We start from the raw sequence: 21,481 nt of genomic DNA, 5'->3' as shown, positions 1-21,481 counted from the left end.
CTTAGAATCTGGTGACTGTGATATAGCTGATGAATTACTCCAGAAGCTTGATAATGAGCACAGAGAAAAATGGATAAAAACTACAGAGTATTAGATTTTAAAAAATCAAGTAGAAAAGCATGGAGCCTATTAAAGAAGTTAGGTGGAAGTAATCCAATCACTCGTAAAGATCCTTTGGTGACTCCAGATCAAATTGCCTGTTGAATAACCTCGCTGTCTAGAGTCCCTCGAGATCATCAACACACACAGGAAGTTAAACAAACACTCAAAAAGTACGACAAAGTGCAGATGGCAGTTCCCAATTTTCAAGAGAATTTACCACAGCGAAATAACTGAGACCTTGAAGATGGTGAAAACTGGCAAAGCACCAGGCTGTGATGGTGTTCACCCTGAATTCTTGGTAAACTGTGGAAAAAATGCTCGTCAATGGCTATCAAGATTCTTTTCTCACATTTTAAGGACTGGAAACCTTCCAACAGCCTTTAAGAGAACCAAAATAATAGCCATATTAAAACCCAACAAGCCTCAAAATCAAGTAGAGAGTTATCGCCCAATTGCGCTCTTCAGTTGCTGTTATAAACTCCTTGAGAGACTCCTCCTTAACAGAATTGGGCCAAAAATATCTGAAGTTATCCCTGTTGAGCAAGCAGGCTTTAGGACTCAACGTAGTTGTATGGACCAAGTACTAAGCCTTACTACCCATATCGAAGCAGGCTTCCAGAGATGTTTGAAAACCTCTCTTGTGTCTTATGATGATAGATGTCAGATATCTGACATATATATGTCAGATAGCACGTTACCATTATTGGTAACGTGCTATCTGACAGGTTCTTCCATGTGGTACTGGGAAACAAAATGAGCAAACTGAGAAAGCTGAACAATGGGCTCCCACAGGGCTCAGTATTAGCACCAATTTTATTCAACTTATATACATCTGCTCTACCGACAACTAGGTCAAAAAAATTTGCTTATGCTGATGACATAGCCCTCGCCATCCAACACAAGAGCATTGAAGTAACAAGATATTCTCACAAATGATCTTAGAACCATTGGGGAATACTTTCATAAATGGAGACTAACACTAAACCTCAATAAGACCGAGGTTAGCTCTTTTCGCCTAAACACCAAATTGGCAAATAGGAAACTTCAGGTCAGCTTTAACAACACAATGCTGCAGCACCAAGATTTCCCTAAATATCTGGGTGTTACCCTGGACAGAACACTATCTTTCCAAAGACATCTGGAGAATCTCTCTTTAAAGATCAGAACCCGTAACAACATCATACAAAAACTGTGTGGGGTTCTGCTATTACACTGCGATACATGGGGTTCTACATGGGGGTTTTGCTATTACACTGTGATACTACACGTTGGCCTTAGTCTACTCTGTGGCAGAATATTGTTCACCAGTATGGCTAAATAGTCCTTATATCAAGAAAATCGACACACAAATAAATGCAGCAATGAGGACAACAACAGGTTGTGTCAAATCCACCCCCCCCCCTCTACTGGCTTCCAACTTTGAGCAATATTATATATGAGTAAAAGAATATAAAAAAAATAAACAGTAATCCCCTGTTGCCGATACATGAAGACCTCCCATATATAAACATGAATCGCCTTAAATCCCGACGGTCTCCACTAATACTGGCTGAAGAACTAGTCAATAGCAATTTCAATGTTAATTCAAAATGGCTAGAAACTTGGAAAGAAAAATCACCACCAGACTTAAACAAGTATATCCTTCCCAACCAAAATCTGAAAGGGATTGAGCTTCCATGTCACCTATGGAAAAGCCTAAATAGGATATGCACAGGACATGGTATCTGTGCAGACAGCTTATACAAGTGGGGAAGATCACCTACACCCCAATGTAACTGTGGGGACCATAAATCAAACCACCCGGCACACTGTGGAGAACTGCAGCATAAGAGCCTACCCTGGTGACCTAGAGACTTTTTTGAGGCAGATCCTTCAGCTCTTGATTGGCTATCTGAACTAGGCTTAAAATTTTAGACTTTTTTTTTTTATCTGATATTTGTATATGTGCATTACTTGTTTCATTTTTATTGTCTGCACAAATATGTATTTATATATTCTGATGTCACGAGTCTTTATTATGCCATACCCTAAATAAATAAATTATTTATATGCACCATCATATTCTTGATATATATCCTTAATGAGTGTACAGGATATTACGATAACACTACACGATTAAATTAATTATTAACATCTTATCAATGATTTTCTTCCAAATTAATTTGTTATATGTCAAGACTCCAATTATCCGATCAATATTTGTCTTCTAGGTCGATGAAATTTAATGCATCAATCCACCTGATTCTTGAACTTATTTTTTATTTATTTTTTTAACAATCTTAGAATCAAGCATCTGTTTTGTTAACTCTCTTTTCCTATTCTATTCAAGTGACCACCTCAGACAAGCTCTGTTCAAAATTCTTTAATGCCAACAATGTCAAATTTGTTCCTACTATCTTCTTTCCTAAAACCGATATGATGCTATCATTGATGATATCAGTTCAATCCCTGAATTTTTCTCTACAATCTCATATCTGCTGTCTCTAGTCTTGGATATTGCTTTACTTCTATCCGAATTCTCCAAGCCATATGTTAAAATTGGTTTTGAATGATGTCTTGTGAATTGTTAGTTCAGTATTTTGGTTAATTTCTTTTATTCCATAAATTTATTCGACTGGCTACTCACCATATTAATTTTGCTTCTTTTATTGTCTATTTCCAATTTCCATATTTAATTATACTTAATTTATTTAACAAAGAAAAATTAAATATATTTAATTTTTCTTTGCAAACATCTGTGCCTAAATTCTACCTGCTTCTCCATTGAGAACGCAGGTGATATTTTCTCATGTTTATGCCTATTTTTATGGCTTGTCTTTTACTGATTTTCATACCCAAATTTTTTACCATAGTAAGTGAATTTAGTAAACGAATTCTGAAGACATGTACCATATATATATATATATATATATATATATATATATATATATATATATATATATATATATATGGTCCACACACGAAAGGCCACAAGACAAATAGCACACTGGTGCTGTGTGTGCAAGAGGAATAGAAAAAAGGAGGAGTCTGTTCACATTCTGCTTAAACAGCTGAGGGTTGTAATCTATAGGGAAGGAAGAGTGACAGTGATTGTCCAAAGGACAGAACTTGATGGAATAAAAGAGGAAGCAGTGAAGTTGGTTCAGTGAGTTTTAAGATAGACTGTAAAAGGGTGTTGGTTAGCAGTGGCTCTTGTTTTAATGATTTTGGAGGAGAGTGGATGAATAACAGTTGCCAATTCAGTAGCGTACTGTCTGTGAAAGTATCTGTAGAAGAAGCACAAGGCAGAAACTGAACATCTATGTCAGAGAGAGAGATTGAAGTTGGTCTATGAGTGAGGAATCATTAATTAGCCAGACTGCCCTCTTCTGGATAGAATCCAGCAATCTTAGAGAGGATTTTGGTGCACCATCCCAAATATGGGAACAATATTCCATGGCTGGGTGGATTTGGGCTTTGTAGAGTTAGCAGCTGTGAAGGTGTGAAGTAGTGTCTTGTGAGAAAAAGTACACCAAGTTTTTTGGCAGCTGTAGAAGCTATAGTTGAAATATGGTTGTGCAGGAAAGATTGGAAGTGCAAGTCAGTCCAAGAAGAGAAATCTGATCACTTCTAGATATCTCAATATTACTGAAGGTAAGGGGGAGGGATGCGAGCTCCTTCTTACAAGAGATCAGGCAGAACCTTTCCCCACTGGGATATACCTAGGAGATCTCAGTTCAGTTCCCTGGTTGTGGTAGATCTTGAGGATTCTAATACTTGGGCACTAATAGGTTTGTCAAATGAAAAGGAAGAAAGGAATATACTGTTGTCGGCAAAGCTATGGATGGTATTGGAAGTCTGTAAGAGCAGGTCATTTATATACCAGAAGAAGAGAGAGGGTAAAAGAACAGAGCCCTGGGGTATTCCTGCATTGGTGAGGAAATCTGAACAGAGCAAGCAATCCACCATGACACATAGTGAGAAAGTTGGTAATCCAGTTACAGAGCGGGGAAGGCAGACCATAGGATAGCAGTTTGGGGAGTAGGTCTCTCTGCCAAACCGGATCAAATGCCCTTGAAATGTCGAGGGCAACCGCTTGAGTTTTTCTCCAAATTTCTCCATGGCTTGAGTCTATAGGTGGGTGGTGAAAGCACAAGTGGTGGAATCCATACTGCAGGTCACTGATTAGTTGGTATGTCTCTAGATGGTTCAAGAGTTGGTTGTTCATGACTTCTCCATAATTTTTGAGAGAACAGAAGTGAGAACAATTGGATGGTAGTTTGTTGGTTGACTTTTATCACTTTTCTTTGGGATGGCCTGGATGTGGACCTGTTTCCATGTTGCTGGGTAGATGCCAATTGAATAGGATAGATTGAAGAGGCAATACAGGACAAATGTTAGTTCTGGGACACAATTTTTTAACACTGGTTGGATAGCATCAGAACTAGATGCGTTGTTTGTGTTCAGGTTGCTAAGGATTCTCCGGATTTCTTTTTTGTCAGAAGACCATGGGAGACATTCTTTGTGGAGTGAAGGAAACTTTGCCCAGGATATTCATTTCTCATATTCAAGGAGTATGACATCATTTGCATAAAATTAAGAAACTAAGTTGAATATCTCCAATTTTGATATCAGATTTGATGAAACTTTCTTTCATAATACGATCCACAATTGATGAATAAGAGTGGAGATATTGTGCATACTTGTCTTACACCTCATTTTACATCAAACCGCCTTTCAGTATATTGTATTATCCATTTGCTCACATCTAAGTGTTTTTAAAAGATTTTCTCTTGGCACTTTCTCAAATGCCTTTTCCAGTCTAGAAAACTTAAATACACATCATTGCTAGATTTCTACTAAATCTTACACTGAATTCTCAGTAGCAAAATTCCTCTAAGTAAATTATTATCACTATTACATCTATCCATATTAAATCTATATATGTTATTAAATTTTATAATGATTTATACTGTGTAGGATAATAAAAGGAATATAATACATAATTATATTACATGATGCTATGGATGCTTGCCCCATGACATTCTTCAGATAGAGGTATAAAGAATATGAAATATGTAGGTTTGAAGACAAGAAGATCAACAAATGGATGGAAATCAATATTAGATTATTCATATTAAATGAAAAGACATCAAAATTTTCACTAGATGTTAGAGTTCACAGAGGATATGAAATAAGCAGCGACCACTTCCTTGTTAAAATAAAATTAAGATTACCACCTAAATGGCTACAAGTAACAAGAACAGAAAGAAAAATTGAAACTTTTGTTTATAAAACTAGACTACTGAATGACACAAATGTACAATGGCTATATGAACAAAGAATTAACCAGTATCTAGATAAAATAAAACAAAATGAAGAAATAGAAATAGAATGGCTTAATATAAAAATGATACTAAATTCTGCAGCAAATGAAAGCTTAGGAAAGACCAAAAAATTCAATAAAAGAAAAAAACTTAAGATCTGGGATGATACAATCAAAGAAATAATCAAAAAGAAAAAAGAAGCCTATCACAAATGGTTAAGCAGTAAAAGATTAGAAGATGAAATAGAATATAAAAGAATAAAGGCCATAGCTAAAAGAGAAGTCAGAAAAAGACATAGAGAATCATGGAATAAATTTGTTTCTAATTTAGAACATGATTTATATAAAATAAGACCCAATGTATATAAGATTTTGAAACACCTAAATGCAGATACCAAAGAAAACATAAAATTAAACACCGAATTGAAATTAGAAGAATTTCTAAATTACTACACAGAACTGTGGACAGACAAATATTTTAAAAAAGACAACTGGCAAACAATTAACGAAAATGAAAAGGAAATAACTGAAGAAGAATTAGAAATCAGCCTGAAAGAAACAAGAAACGGAAAATCACCTGGAGAAGATAAGCTAAGTTCAGAACTATATAAATACGCAGGAACAAGATTCAAAGGAAAACTCTTATTATTTTTAAATAAAATTTACTCAACTGGTATCCCCCTAATAGAATGAAAAAAAGCAATTGTGATTCCTATCTTTAAGAAAGGTAATAGAGATGACCCTAAAAACTATAGAGGTATCAGTATACTAAATTTTTGTTACAAAATATACAGCAGAATCTTAAATAACAAACTAATGAAATATTCCGAAAACTTTATTCTAGAGGTACAAAATAGATTTAGAAAAGGACGATCATGTATAGACCCAGCCTTCTGCCTAAAATTAATAACAGAGAAAAGAAGAGAATATAATTTAGAAACACATATTGCATTTATTGACTTTGAAAAAGCATTTGACAAAGTTAAAAGAAACATATTATTTAACATATTAAAAGAAAGACAAATACCAAATAATATCCTAAAAGCTGTCACAAGTATATATGAAAATAATCAAATACAAATAAGATTAAATCATGAGTTATCATATACAAGAGAGATAAACCAAGGGGTCCGACAGGGATGTCCTCTCTCAACAACTCTTTTTAATATCTACTTAAATGAAATAATAATAAAATGGAGTAAAAATTTACATCAAGGAATAAAACTTTCTCCTACAGTGAACTTAAACACTCTCCTTTTTGCTGACGACCAAATAATAATTACAAATTCTGAAGATAACTTACAGAAAGCTATTTTAAATCTAAATGAGATATCCAAAGATTATGGTATGATAATATCAACGGAAAAATCAAAAACTATGGCCTTTAAAGGACAAGATCCAGCAAGAACTAAAATAGTATTAGATAACAAGATCTTAGAACAGGTGAATTCATTTAACTACCTAGGATGTATGATCACTTATGAAAATGAAAAAGATATAAACATAAAAATTTCAAAATATTTAAAAATAACAGGAGTAATTAACTCTATATTTAAACCAAACCTAGTTCAAAAACAAACCAAGCTAAAAGTATACAATACATTAGCCCTACCGGTCTTAACGTATGGAAGCGAAATCTGGACAATAAAACAAAAAGACAAACAAAGATTAACAACAGCAGAAATGAAGTTTATGAGAAAAACTGCAAAGTATACCCTATTTGATCACAAAAGAAACGAAGATATTATGAAAGAACTAAACCAAGAACTAGTAATTGAAAAAATTAAAAAATATAAACATAGATGGATGGAACACGCTCAAAGAATGAAAACAGAAAGATTACCAAAACAAGCCTTAAAGTACAAGCCATTAGGAAAAAGAAAACCAGGACGTCCTCTTAAACGATTCAACGATGACTTCTAAGGCCGGAACAGGCCATACTAGGCCTAAATCCTTGATACGTATGATGATGATGATGATGAAGATCAACAAAATTTAAAAAATTCATAACTTATTTTAATGGTATTACAACATCAAGCAAAATTAAATTATAAAAGGATGTCTATTAACTGGCTTGCTGACTAAAAAAAAAAATTCTTTCTGACCTGTAATGACTTCTACATAACACACCGGTTTTCTTCCATCTTATTCTATGTGAAGTAGTATCCAAAGCATGGTTGGCCAGTCCTGACTTGCCTAACAATAGTAGTGAATGCATTTCTTATGTTCTTCAGGGCAGATATCAACAAATCTTTGTCTGTCCATCCACAGCAGGAAAAGTCACAGGGAACTCAAACATTCACAGACATTCGTACACTCGGATAAGTTAGAGGATGGAGTTTGTCCTTAGGAAAGTGGATCAAAGTTGCTAATGTGATGTGATTGGAATGTGGTGTGAAAGTTACACTTTATTAGTACTTTGGCTATCTTTTCGGATGTGCCATGGATATATGGAATAGGATTAGTGATGTTTAGTTCCTGAGTGTTTCAGGGGGAGTGGGGTGGGGGATCCCAAAATAGATAAGTATTTTATCTATTTTGTGGGAGCTGTATCCACTGGCCAAGAAAGTATGACAAGGACAGTTGATTCCACAGAACTCAAATGTCATTCAACTAGATTAAAATCACAAAAATTCAAAATCATATGACTACATAAGCTGAAGTGTCATTTGCCAGTTAGACTGCATTCTAAACTGACTCTTCAGTAAATCACTGGTTGCTCTATTATCACATACCCAATGCCTAATAAATTTACAGGAGCAAAGAGTTTGATCTAATATTTATGTTCTCCCTAGGACATATGACTTATTTGGCATTCAGAAAGCATCTCTGAATACAACCTACATAACAGATGATCTTAATTGTTGGGCAGCACATACTAATCTCCAAGAATGTTAGTTAACATACTTTGATGTGATTTTATATATATATATATATATATATATATATATATATTTTTTTTTTTTTTTTTTTTTTTTTTAAAGAATAAATTTTAAATGACTTTAAACCGAGATAAAATATTAAATTTTAATATTAATGATACAACTAGTTTCAGGCTTTTACAGCCTTCTTCAGGTATCCACTAAAGGTAGAACACAGTAATAAAAAATTGAAGTTACAAAAAATTGAGAATTACAGGCAAAAAATGCAATACATAATTAACACAAAAACATTGTATTTTTCAAGTCATTCTATCTAACATGCTATTGTTTGCTGCATGCGTGCTTGCAGGTTCTCGTGAGATATTGAACAATTGTAGTATGGCTATCAGGGATGTTATAACTGAAATTGCTGTTCAAATGTTCAGAATTAAGGAGGATTTCTCTGGACTCCACAATTTTCCTTTCAAACTCATCACTACAGCGAAAAATGTTTTTGGATTTATCCCAGCAAACTGAGTGACTCTATAGATCGTCATGAGGGTTATTAGAGAAAAGAACATGACTGGATAGTGCAGATGCATCGATCTTTTATAGGCGATGTTTCTCTTATGCTCCTCAATACGCAGTTCAAAAGATTTGTTAGTCTGTCCAAAATAAGGAATATTACAGTCGCACCATAAGTTGTAAACACCTGGATATTTCAGGTTATGATGAATAGGCTTTGGATGGCTTATAAGAGAAAGGAGTTGTTCTCTTATAAGCCATTTCAGTGTACTGAAAAATGTCCTGATGTTGTATTTTTTAAAGACTTTAGCCAATTTATTGGAGACTGAACTAATGTAAGGTAGATGCTTCCTCTAAAATCAGTAGTTTCCATAGTATGCTGCCTAAGAGGATCCAGAAGAAATTCCTTAATTGTTTTATCAGAATATCCATTTTGTTTAAAGATAAGAGAAAGTTGTTCAATTTTTTTTTGGAGTTCATCTGGTTCATTTAAAAGAGATCGTGCTCTGTGTCTTAAGGTAGAAAAAGTTTCGAGCTTTTGTAGCAGAAAGTGATGAGATTGACAGTGCAGATATTTGGTAGTATGAGTTGGTTTTCTGTATATAGAGATTTTAAATCTATCAGGGCATCGTGTAAGAATTACATCCAAGAAAGGAAGGCAGTTATTTCATTCTAGTTCAGCAGTGAATTTTATATTAGGATGCTGGTTGTTAAGATGTTGAAGAAAATCCATGAGAGATGTGTCTGTGACTCCATATAATGAAAATGCTGTCAACATAACGTCTCCAAAGTTTCGGCTTAAATGAGAAGGACGATATAGCTTTCGTTTCAAAATCTTCCAGGAAAATGTTTGCTAGAACTAGGGATAAAAGGTTGCCCATTGCTAGGCCTTGGTTTTGTTTGTAAATGGAGTCCCTATATCTGAAGTATATTTTGTGTCAATTATGTATTGCATTTTTTGCCTGTAATTCTCAGTTTTTTGTAACTTCAATTTTTTATTACTGTGTTCTACCTTTAGTGGATACCCGAAGAAGGCTGTAAAAGGCTGAAACTAGTTGTATCATTATCATTAAAATTTAATATTTTATCTCGGTTTAAAGTCATTTGAAATTTATTCTTTAAAATGTATCATTTCAACCGAGTAGAAGATCAAGAATACATACATACACACACACACACACACACACACATATCATAATAGGTATCCAAGAAGAATGCAATTTTATTACATGTAATAAAATAATTACATGAATAAAATAATGTATTCATGTAATAAAATAAAATCGCCATTTACAATTCTATATCTTATGAACGATAAATGATTTTTAAATGAAAATATATATTAGATATCCATCTAAAAGTTCATTTATATATATATGTGTGTGTGTTAAAGATACCAAGCTATTTTAAACCTGGTTTATGTGGCATATGCCACAAACACTTTTTTCATCTTGTTTATAACCTACATTGATTCTTTCGGTTATTGGTGAACTGTATTGCGAATAAAATTTAATAGTGCAAGGATATATTAAATACCTCTCCGAATCTTTATAGACAGAGTCCACATAAGCAAAAAGATAAAACTCAAAATACTATCTAACTTACCAAGCAATACTATCACAAGAACTTCTGAACTATATTATGAAACAAACAGCCCTTACTTCCTTCATGGCAACTCTGTTTGTTTGATCCGTTTGGAAGACGACACAGAAATTAGAAAATTTACCCGTTTTGCTTATCAGTTTTGATGAGCACTACGAAATTTACGCATAGCATCTCATTCTCAAACTAAACATGAGAATGATTACTTGTAAGATGTAAATTACTGTTATTCATCTTCCTAACTGACAATCCAAGAACACTACATCCGAACTTCTTTAAAATTCACATATCCCATATAAAAAGGCGACATCTAGGAAAGAAATAGCATTAAATTACTTGTAAGCCCTTAAAGTGCTTCAGCTCAGTAAATTAATTCATTAACAAACGAATGACGGAAGATATAATTCCCCCCCCCCCCCCTTAACAGAAAACACAAATGATAAAACCGAAATTTCTTATGCGAAATCACTTCACTGTGCTCTTATGAACTCTGAAGTTACTCTGGATATGACACAAAGCTTTCATGTAGTAGATGGGTCTTTTGGTTGTCACGATAAAGGCATTCATCGCAAAACAGACTGGTTTTGAGATGAATATAACAGAACAGTATTTGGTTTCGGAGCTCGTGGAGCGATACTATAGCGCTTATTTTTTTATTATTTTTTTATTGTGAACATAACAATCTTATTTACAGGATTAACCGGTTTTTGGTTCTCTGCAGTCAGGCAGAGAGGTTACATGCTCATATTCTTGTTGAGGTATATTACATCGAAGTCACTTAAAAGACAAATTACATTTTTTTTTTTTTTTTAGATTAACGCCATTAAGAGTTATTCTAACATGATACTGCATAAGATCATAAAAGTGGAAGAACATAGGAGTTTCTATTGCACAATATTGTCTATTTACATGAGAGTGCCAGCTGATTAATTTTCGCACTGTTAAGCACAATAATCCTTCTTTTTTCCCCTTTCTTTTGGGGGGGGGGGGGAGATGGTGTCACTTCTATGCTGGAAAGTGAATTATAATGCAGTCGCCCTGCTCAGCCAGGAGTTGATTCCGTGGATTCCAGTCTTGGTGGAAAAGATCTAAGGTGTTGTATTGCCTGTGGTGGTGATACTCGTGTAGGATCCGACTTCTCACCTTTTGTTGGAAGGCTGCAGTGAGTTGGTCAGTTGCCTCTCTCTGTGAAGTTGCTGTGCTGTCTGGTCTTGTATGTCTGAGGTAGAAGTTGTATATTACCGCTTTCGCGGTGATGAAAAGGTAGTTGCAGAATGAATGGTTATTTGACTCCGCATGGACGAGATTGAAATATTCCTCTTCTGTATGAAGACTACCACAGGTGAGAGCTGCCGTTTCCCGAGACAAACTGATTAATTGGGTGTTGACTGGGCATTCCAAGTAGATATGCGGGACTGTTCCTGATCGGTAGCAGAACAGGCAGTTATCTGAGACAGCTGAGTTAAAATATGTTAATGTTAATGAGTTAAAGCTGTTACAGATAGATAGATATCAAATTTTCCTTCATTTTCATCATATTTGCTATCATGGGATTTCTGCTTTAAAAAAAAAAAATCAGCTAACGCCTTTATATTCCCGTATGCGGGGAGTAGGCGAGGCCATTTAGCCCTATCTAACTTTTGGAGACTGAGTGGGCAGTTCAATCTCCACTGGTACCAATCAGAGATAGATGGCCCAAGGCTATCACTAATTAAGCTGTACACAGTGAAGAGAGACGGCTCAAATGTGCCGCCATTTCATGGTCCCTAACCCTAACACAATATATTTAATGTCTGAAATAATGTGGGTTCTACGGTCGATTTTCTTGAGTTTACAGGACGAAAAACCCGAGTTTCCGGGAAGAAAAACCTGCTTGCCCGTGCATTCGGCGATTTTTTTTTTTTTTTTTACCGGTATTTCGGTTAGTGAAAAAAAAATCATTCGTGTTGTTATCATTTTTATTGTTGACTAGTTCTGTAAAATATAGTTCCATCAGGTCGAATGAGCCTGTTTAGTACAGTGGAAGCAGCGTGCACTCCATGTCGCTTAACAGCACGAATGAAGACTTGCATTCAAATCTAGTCGGTGACTAGAAGAACATTTTCTAAGCCTTATTTTTTTCGACCAGTTCCCGAGTTAGTCGATCTCTAACACGAGCAAGCGGGTATTTTCTCCTGGTTTTTCCAGGAGAAAATACCCGCTTTCCCCGGTTTTTCGTCCCTTAAACTCAAGAAAATCGACCGTCGAATCCACGCTATTTTCAGACATTAAAACTTTCGTGGGTCAGGGACCACGAGATGGCGGCACTGGTTAGCCGTCTCTTCACTGCATGCTGATTAAATTTATAACAGCCTTGGGCCAGCTATCTCTGAATGGCTACCAGTGAAGATTGAGTTGCCCACTGTCTCCAAAAGTTAGATAGTGCTAAAAAAAAAAAAAAAACGGCCTTGCCTATACGAGAGAATGAGAAGCCAATCTTCACTTTTAGCTAAGCACAGATACCTCACCCATAATAATAATAATCGTATGATGATACACGGCCGTGAGTCCCCTTTACGGGGAATACAGCACCATCTCAGTCCCCCAAATTTTTTCCGAGCTCCGGAACCGGCATAGCTGACGAATCAGACTTATGGCTGAGTCAATATTCCTGACTGTAATCCGTGTGTGTGTTCACTGGACCGGTTTGCCTGCTTGCAGGATGAAAAACCTCAGATAAAATGGAAAAAATTCCTGCTGTTCACGCCAAAAGACCGGCTATCCTGACTATGGCTGAAGAAGATCCTTAAGCTCCTCGCGTCGTCAATGGAAATCGAACCTAGGAGACTCCTTCCCCAGACAAATGGTTGCACATAGCCACTAGGCTAACCGCACGGACCCCTCACCAATAACTATCTATGACTATAATTTGCATCTGGAAAGAAGAATGACACAGATGATGAGACAGCGCTGACGCTGACGAAGAATGACAGTGAAATTCTTTAGAGATGTTGTGTGACACATCTGTTGATGCTAGTAGTGAATACATTTCCCACAAAAATCATGATATATTCGAGAAACACGTAAAGAAAGAATTCGATTTTGAACTGGATGAAATAGTTTATTGCCAATGTTTGATAGCCCCTGAAAAATTATGACAGAATGAATCTCATAGATTTCAAATTGGATATCCGCTTTTCAGATACTAAATTCGAATAAATATAAATAAATCCGCTAACGCCTTTTATTCAAAGGGAGTAGGAGAAAACATTTAGCCCTAACTAACTTTGGTAGATTAGCGAGCAGCCAATCTTCGCTTTTAGCCAATCACAGATATCTGGCCCATAACTATCTATGACTATAATTAGCATCTGGAAAGAAGAGTGCTAAAGACTTCTGCCATCTCGTGATCCCTACCTCCATCAACAATTTATATTACTGTCTGAAATCGAGTGAGTTCTATGGTTGATTTTTTTGTGTTGTGTTATGGGATGCAAACACAGAGTTTCCAGGAGAAAATCCTACAACCTTATCCCAGAGATCGACTAACTATTCGGGAACTGTCGATGGTCGAAGAAAGGATTAGAAAAACGTTCTCCTTCCCCCCCCCTCTCTCTCTCTCTCTCTCTCTCTGTCTCTAGTCCGCAATATAATCGAACTTACATAGGGTCATTCTTTGGGAGGCTATCAGTTACAAACGAGAAGCATTTCAACTAATAAAAGTTGCTGTAGAAGTATTATGTTGCCAAAATGTGACTTTGTGGGTCTATGCCTAAAGTTAAAATTTATGCCATGTGAACATAAGATGCACTGATAGCTCGCATATAGGAATTATGACCATGTCATTCTCATGTTCTTTTATGATCCCAAGAAATCAAATGATCATAATGGAATGTTTAATACAACCAACAAATATACTGTAATGATGTTAGTCGTGGATTTAGTTATATTTATAAAGAAAGAGAAAATTTTGAAAATCTAAATCTGAAGGTATAGCAACTGAAAATGCTGCGACATCAGCTTCTCTATCTTCAACATCGCTGAGTTATTATTGAAGGAAACGGATAAAATTGGCAATAAAGAAAATAACAAAAGTAGCCTATTAAGAGCCACTGGAATGCAAATAAGTGCTAAAGACCTGACAAAACTTGTTAGAAAGGAAATGACATTTTCAAGAAGAAAAAAAAATTAGAGGAAGACATTTTAAAATGGATTTTGAGTTCTTAATGAGCAGTATACCAACAGATTTCAAATATGAGAGAACGTCTTCGAATACTGAATAGATTTGCAAAAATTTAGGTCACATTTAGAAGAGGACAGCCTCGAAAAGGTAATTTTTCCACTTGCACGAAGTGGAAAAATAAAAAAGGACATTAAATAAAAATAGTTTAAAATAAATGAATAAATCTACTGACACCTTTTATTCTCCAAAGTAATATGCGAAATCTTTTTATCCACCACCTTTTTTTTTTTTAATATCAAGCTAAGTTTATGTTGATTTAATGTTTTTGTATTTACGTTTTCCTTATCTTTAAACTTCCAATTTATCTTTCGACGTTTCGAAATAAAAGGTTTGTTTAATACTATTTATTAATAATATACTTTTCTTTAGAATGAAATATGTAGCTCAGTGAAAGTTTGCACCCCATGGCACTTGATTGCCACAAGGAAGACCTAGGTTCAATTCTATTCGCCCACTAGAGGGACATTTTTTAAGCCTTTCTTCCGGATTAGTCGATCTCTCGCATGAGTAAGTGGGTTTTTTGTTCCATAAACTCAAGAAAATGGACAGTAGAACCCGACACTATCTCAGATAAATGTTAGGATTAGGGACCATGAGATGACTGCACTTGTCAGTCGATTCTCTTCACCTGATGCCAGGTATGATTGGTGATAGTCTTGGGCCAGCTATCTCTCGCTATTGCAGGATTTGAACTGTCCACTCAGTTTCCAAAAGTTATATGATGCTAAAACACGTACTCACCTACTCCCTATAGGAAAATTAAAGGAGTGCACATTATAACAGTTCAGTGTATGAATGAGTATAATATGCCTGAGCGAATAAAAAGGACAACAAATCAGAATGGGACAGTTAGTATAAGGCATCAAGGGGCAGGGATGAGGCTAACGGGGTCTGCAATTCATATATACTAATGCTAGGAGTATTAGAACAAGAAAGAAGAATTTTTGGGCTTGGTTAGCACTTCCAGACCACAAATTATTGGCATTAGTGAAACATAGCTGACTGAAGATGATATAGCTAGTGGGATTGAATGCGAGGGGTATAGTGTGTTCAGGAATGACAGGGAGAATAAAATGGGGGGAGAGTATTATTGATGATAGCTGATGAGCTGCAGCCAGGGATAATAGAAGTTCAAATTACAAGATAGAGAAAACAACATATTTGAGGCCATTGGTGTGAGATTGAGGCTAGTAGAACAAAATATATAGTTGGGTACTGCTATAGACCAGGTGATGGAAAAGAGGGTGGAGATAGTATGCATAAGCAAATAGAAGAAATGAGTAGAAGGAGGGTAATTATTATGGGAGATTTCAACTATGGTAGCATTGATTGGAGGGAGGAGAGGACACATGGGAGGAAGGAGTTGGATTTTATGCGGTTATTAAGGGATAACTATCTGCAACAGCATTTAATGGAAAATACTAGGGGTCAGAGAGTGTTTGACCTAGCAATTGCATCTGAGGATTTGACTGTAACGAATATGACCACATTGCCACCAATTGGTGAGCATGATCATAGGGTCTTGACTTGGGAGGTGGCTAAAGGTGTGGAATTTACAATTAAGACAGGGTACATGCAGAATTATCTGGCTGGAAAGTATGACAAGCTTAGGCGTTTGATTGGTTCGGTGCCATGGCATGTAAAACTGAAACGGCTGGATGTCGATAGTGCATGGGAGGCGAGTGGAAGGGTAGCCGATTCTGAGAAGATCAAGATCAAGATAAGATAAGAAATCGTGACGTGATTGGTTGTTGAGATGATGACGTCATTGTGTGTGTGATGGCATGAGTTTGGAATGTTAGGAATTTTTCTGGGGACTATCTGTGTGTGTGTGACATCACGTTGTTTGTTTTGTTCGCGTATGGAATTATGAGTGATGATTACAGATAAGATTCGTGTCGTGATTGGTGGGACACTTTGAACAAGATCAAGATAAGATAAGGAATCGTGTTGTGAATGTTTCTTATTATCAGATGCAGGTGTGACGTAATTTGTTAGTTGTAAATAAGTGACGTTATTGTTTTGAATGGAAAAGGGAGATATATATTAGTAGATAAGGATTCGTGTCGTGATTGGTGGGACACTTCTGACAAGATCAAGATCAAGATAAGATAAGGAATCGTGACATGAATGCTTGTTGTTTTCAGATGAAGATAAGTGACGTAATTTGTTAGTTGTAAATAAGTGATGTTATTGTTTTGAATGGAAAAGGAAGATATTAGTGGATAAGGATTCGTGTCGTGATTGGTGGGACACTATGAACAAAATAGGGGTAGAGTGAATGGGGAAAAGCGATGTCAGTGTCTTGGATGTGTATTGTTATGATTTGTAGATAAGTAAATGATTTCGTATGTCATTATGGGTGATGGATAGTGATAAGATAAATTTTGGAATGTTTGGAATTTCGCTGGGGCCTCCCCCTTCTGTCAGGGACATTACGGGGTGTGTTGGGTACGCATTAGCATTGTGGGTGTTATTTAAAGATAACCAATCGTGACGTTATGTGTTTGGAAATTTCTGGGGGACATATGTCTGTGTGATATCACATGGTGTTTTGGTTTGACTATGGAATTGTGGGCGATGTTTTTGAGATAAGATATCTTTGAATTTTCCCAAAGGTAACCACCTTCGTCATTATCATCATCTCTTGTCTTTGGTTGTCTATAGGTGGCTGTACTAGTTTTCCAATACATTTTGTGGTATTTCTTTCCTGTTAAAGGGTGGGAATTCTTAGAGTAGAGGCGTGATGAAGGCAGTGATTAGGCTTTTCTGAATAATTTAAATATACGTTAGCGTCCAGGACCAGTCTTCTTTGTAAAGGGGGACCAGGTGCAAGAAACCTTTTGGGGCCCTAAAATATTTTTCAAAGGTAAAAATTAAAGGATTCAAAATAAACATATTGTAAAACCTCTTACTTGCAAATGATTTTGGCACAGAAATACAAAAAAAAAACACATTCGAAATACAACAGGTTAACATAACGTTTACTGAACACAAAACACGAATATAATAGAGAAACACAGAGATGTTATTATTACCAGGGGCCCTAAAATCCTGTCGATGAAATCCCTTTAGTTATAGGCAAAATTAGAAGAAGAAAAATAAAATAAAATAAGAAATACGTTTCCGCAAATGTGTACCGACTGTGCCCACTCGATTGTGGGGCCTGGGTGCATTGCACTCCCCCAAGATGGTCGGCCCTGCTTGTGTCCCTCATACACACACACACACATTAGACATGAAAAGTCGCTAATGTATCCATGTTGATACTCTAATATGTACACTATGATTAGAACATTCCAAAAAAAAAAAAAAATGCAGAATTGTGTTACATAGGGTATTAATGTTGAATATGGTACCAATCTGAAATATCTGCTCAAGCCTTTTGTTTGAGGTTCGTAGAGAGAAAAAAAAAACTTTTTATCGTAACTTCTGGAGATCTCTCAATAAAATATCGTCTTGAAAGTGAATGCATCTCCATATTTGCAGATTCATGTGCTCTTGTTGGATGTAGCAAATTTGCGTCTTCAGTCTTGAAGTGAATGTTAAGCTACTTGTGCTTAAAATACATGGTGTCAGGACTAATATCTCAGCAACGATATGCAACAGTCACACAGCTTACCCACCAGTACAACAGTGGGCAGTTGCACCCATTTCCAAATGCACCATGTGTTGCACCTTCTTCGCCTGGCGTTCCACAGCCGGAAACCAACAACGATACCCATGATGACGATCAGGCAATGCAAACAACGCCTCGCATTGGTGAAGGAACATCGAAAATGGACCCCTGACATATGAAAGTTGCCAATGAGTCTCGTTTCTTGCTGCACCATGCTGTTGGACGAGTTCGCACTTGTCGTAAACAGCATGAAGCCTTATTCCCTGGTTGCACAGTTGGGGTTCAACAGTCCAGTGGAGGTGGTATTATGGTCTGTAGAAATTTTTCCTGGCACGCCCTAGGTCCATTGGTTATCATCTCACAAAAGCTGAATGGTGAATGCTAAATGCTAAATGTTAGCCGACCATCTCCATTTATATCTGCAAGAGGTCCACTCTGACCATAGTGCCATCTTTGGAGAGGACGACGCACCTTGTCATTAAAAATTTTTTTTGAAGGAAAGCGACAACGAATTTGTCACATTGCCATGGCCCCAACATGTGATGAAAGAAACAAATGTAAACAAATGGAAGAAACATTTTTAAAAGCATGAAGACCACTTTAACAGGGACGAATGTTGGTCTTGAAATTCCGGACTGGTAGGCCAGTTCTCCATGAATTCTGGTGACTCGAATATTGAAAACTCGAAAGGGGGGGTTCCCCCCTATGGCGCCTACGGCGCCCAATCCCCCGAGTTCCGTACTGGTACGCCGGTTCGCCTTGAATTCTGATGACTCGAATTTTGAAGACTGGACACTCAGGGTAGCCCCTGAGTTTCAAAATGTTTCAAAAAATGTGACATAAAAAGGTTTATCATTATATATATATATATATATATATATATATATATATATATATATATATATATATATATATATATGGGAATAAATTTTTAACTTGGGTATATTGTATATTAGGATAACCAAGCAATTTTATATGCTTGGTTATTTTAGCTCCTAATCCCAAGTGTGCAAACAATTAAGTTTGCGCCTGAAACAAAGTTCAAGTCTAAAGATGGTACAACACCAGGGCAGCTCATTGTAAAGGTGGTTAAAGCTTTGATCACTATTCTTAGTATTTTCCCATAATGTAAAGCACATCTCACTAGAAGATGTATACTGCAATGCATTATGGGTGGGGTCACTACCCAGACCGGTTTCGACCTTTTAACCACCTTTACAATGAGCTGTCCTGGTGTTGTACCATCTTTAGACTTGAACTTTGTTTCAGGCGCAAACTTAATTGTTTGCACACTTGGGATTAGGAGCTAAAATAACCAAGCATATAAAATTGCTTGGTTATCCTAATATATATATATATATATATATATATAAATATTGAATGACTAGAAACCGAGAAAAATAGAAACAAAGTTTAATAGCACACTAGTTTCAGCTTGCACCAGCCTTCTTCAGGTGCACATTAAAAAAGAAATAACCAGTAAAAGATAGAGGAAATAACTGTAAACATTACGGAAAGTTAGTGTATATTCAACGTCAACAAAAATATATTCAACGTTGAAACGTTGAAGTCTGCGTATTCAAAACTGTTCTCTCTTTGGCTTCACTGTTAGGCATATGCATGCGTATAGCATCTCGCGAACGCCAGGTATTTGATCGTAGCATAATGACAGTCTGAACAGTTGTAACTCAGGTTGTTGTTGAGATGTAGGGGATTGAGAATGATTTCTTTTGATTCTATTATCTTTCTTTCTAATTCATCGTGACAACGGAAAATGTTATTAGACTTGTCCCATAGGACTGTATGGCTAAGGTTTTTTCATTAGAATCGGCCGAGAATAGAACATGACTAGATAATGCACTGGCTCTCGTTCTCCTGTAACTGACGTCCCTCTTTATGTTCTTCAATGCGTAACTCGATCGAGATCTCTGTTTGGCCAAAGTATGGTATATCACAGTTGCACCAAATATGGTAAACACCGGGATATTTAAGGTTCTGATGTCTAGATTTTGGGCGGCTCACTAAGGAGCTGATTTTCGGAAGATGAGTAAATAAAGTTCTCATGTTGTATTTCCTAAGAACCTTGGCCAATTTGGGTGAGACAGAACTTATGTATAATATAGAAATATTAACTTTCACCCTATTGGTTGAAAGGTTCTCTTTATTACTGCGAGCGGGTGAATTTAATAGGAATTTGTCAATTGTTTTTTGTGAATAACCATTTAGTTGAAAAATATACCTGAGAAAATTGAGTTCTTTATTAAGTTCTATCTTGACCATGGAGATATCTGTTGGTGTGGGTAGCTTTTCTGTAAATCGAGATTTTTAATTTCTCTGAGGAACGGGTCAGTTTCATGTTCAAAAAAAAGGAAGAGAATCATTAGCTTCAAGCTCAGTCGTAATTTTTTTCCCCCCGGATGTTGATTAATTAGATGTTCTAGGAAGTTCAGGAGAGATTCACGGCCAAGGCTCCAAATCAGGAAAATGTCATCAATATATCTTTTCCAAATTCTTGGTTTTAAAGGATAAGAAGAGATGTATATATATATATCTGTGTGTCTGTATCAAGGGCGAATTATTCAGGATGTGCTAAGTGTTTGGCGCTCATCCACTGAATAGCAATATTGCGATATTATATTTTTGCATTTATTTCCATTAAAGACTCCCGTAATTATTTCCAGTTTTCGAGTGATTCTAAAAGTAAACATATTATACCAATGCTTCATGGAGAGGACACTACACTTTTCGACGAGTAAACATTGCATCACATTAGCGTTCATAACCCGGGTATGCGTTCTAAATACCTCTGAACGTATACCCGGGTGTTCACCTTTGCACCTTTGATCCCTTTGCAAAGATGTACAGATGGTGCAGCGGGTCAAATTCTTAGCGTTGTAGTAGTTTTCAATCGCTCAGAAGGCGAGGCAGAGTGAGCTCCGAGATCATAGCAACTAGAAGCTGTGGTTGGTTATTGTGTCAACCAATCCAATTGAACGTTGTCATTGTCATGAGTTGCTGGGTTTTTTTTTTTTTTTTTTTTTCTCTCTCAGTTTTCACTGTTTTGCGTGTGTGAAGTGTGAACTGAAGTGGTAGGCAAGTTTTTATATATAATATAGACAAGTTTCTAATATATAATTTTCGGTAAATTTGTAACTTTTTTTGTCTATATTTACAATGTGAAACAGTATTGCAGTCGAAGGAGGTAAGCCTCGTCCTCTTCTAAATTTTACACCTTTGAGTAATTC

General features: G+C 36.1%; 1 protein-coding gene across 4 annotated transcripts in view; it reads right to left on the bottom strand.

Moving 5' to 3' along the window:
• Nucleotides 1-10,765, bottom strand: part of LOC150104542 (ankyrin repeat and SOCS box protein 8-like) — a 54,661-nt gene extending 43,896 nt beyond the window's left edge. For all 4 annotated transcript variants that reach the window (XM_090395751.1, XM_090395749.1, XM_090395752.1 and 1 more), the window contains exon 1: nt 10,399-10,765. The gene's annotated coding sequence lies outside the window, so the exon portion shown is untranslated. The remainder of the gene's footprint in view (nt 1-10,398) is intronic.
• Between the last annotated feature and the right edge of the window lie 10,716 nt (nt 10,766-21,481).

The sequence above is a fragment of the Typopeltis vanoorti genome, chromosome 7, assembly GCF_054136105.1.
Source record: "Typopeltis vanoorti isolate ZY-2024b chromosome 7, IOZ_Tvanoo_1.0, whole genome shotgun sequence".
Lineage (NCBI taxonomy): Eukaryota > Metazoa > Arthropoda > Arachnida > Uropygi > Thelyphonidae > Typopeltis > Typopeltis vanoorti.
The sequence above is the reverse complement of the archived record's forward strand: the minus strand, read 5'-3'. Positions and strand labels throughout refer to the sequence as shown.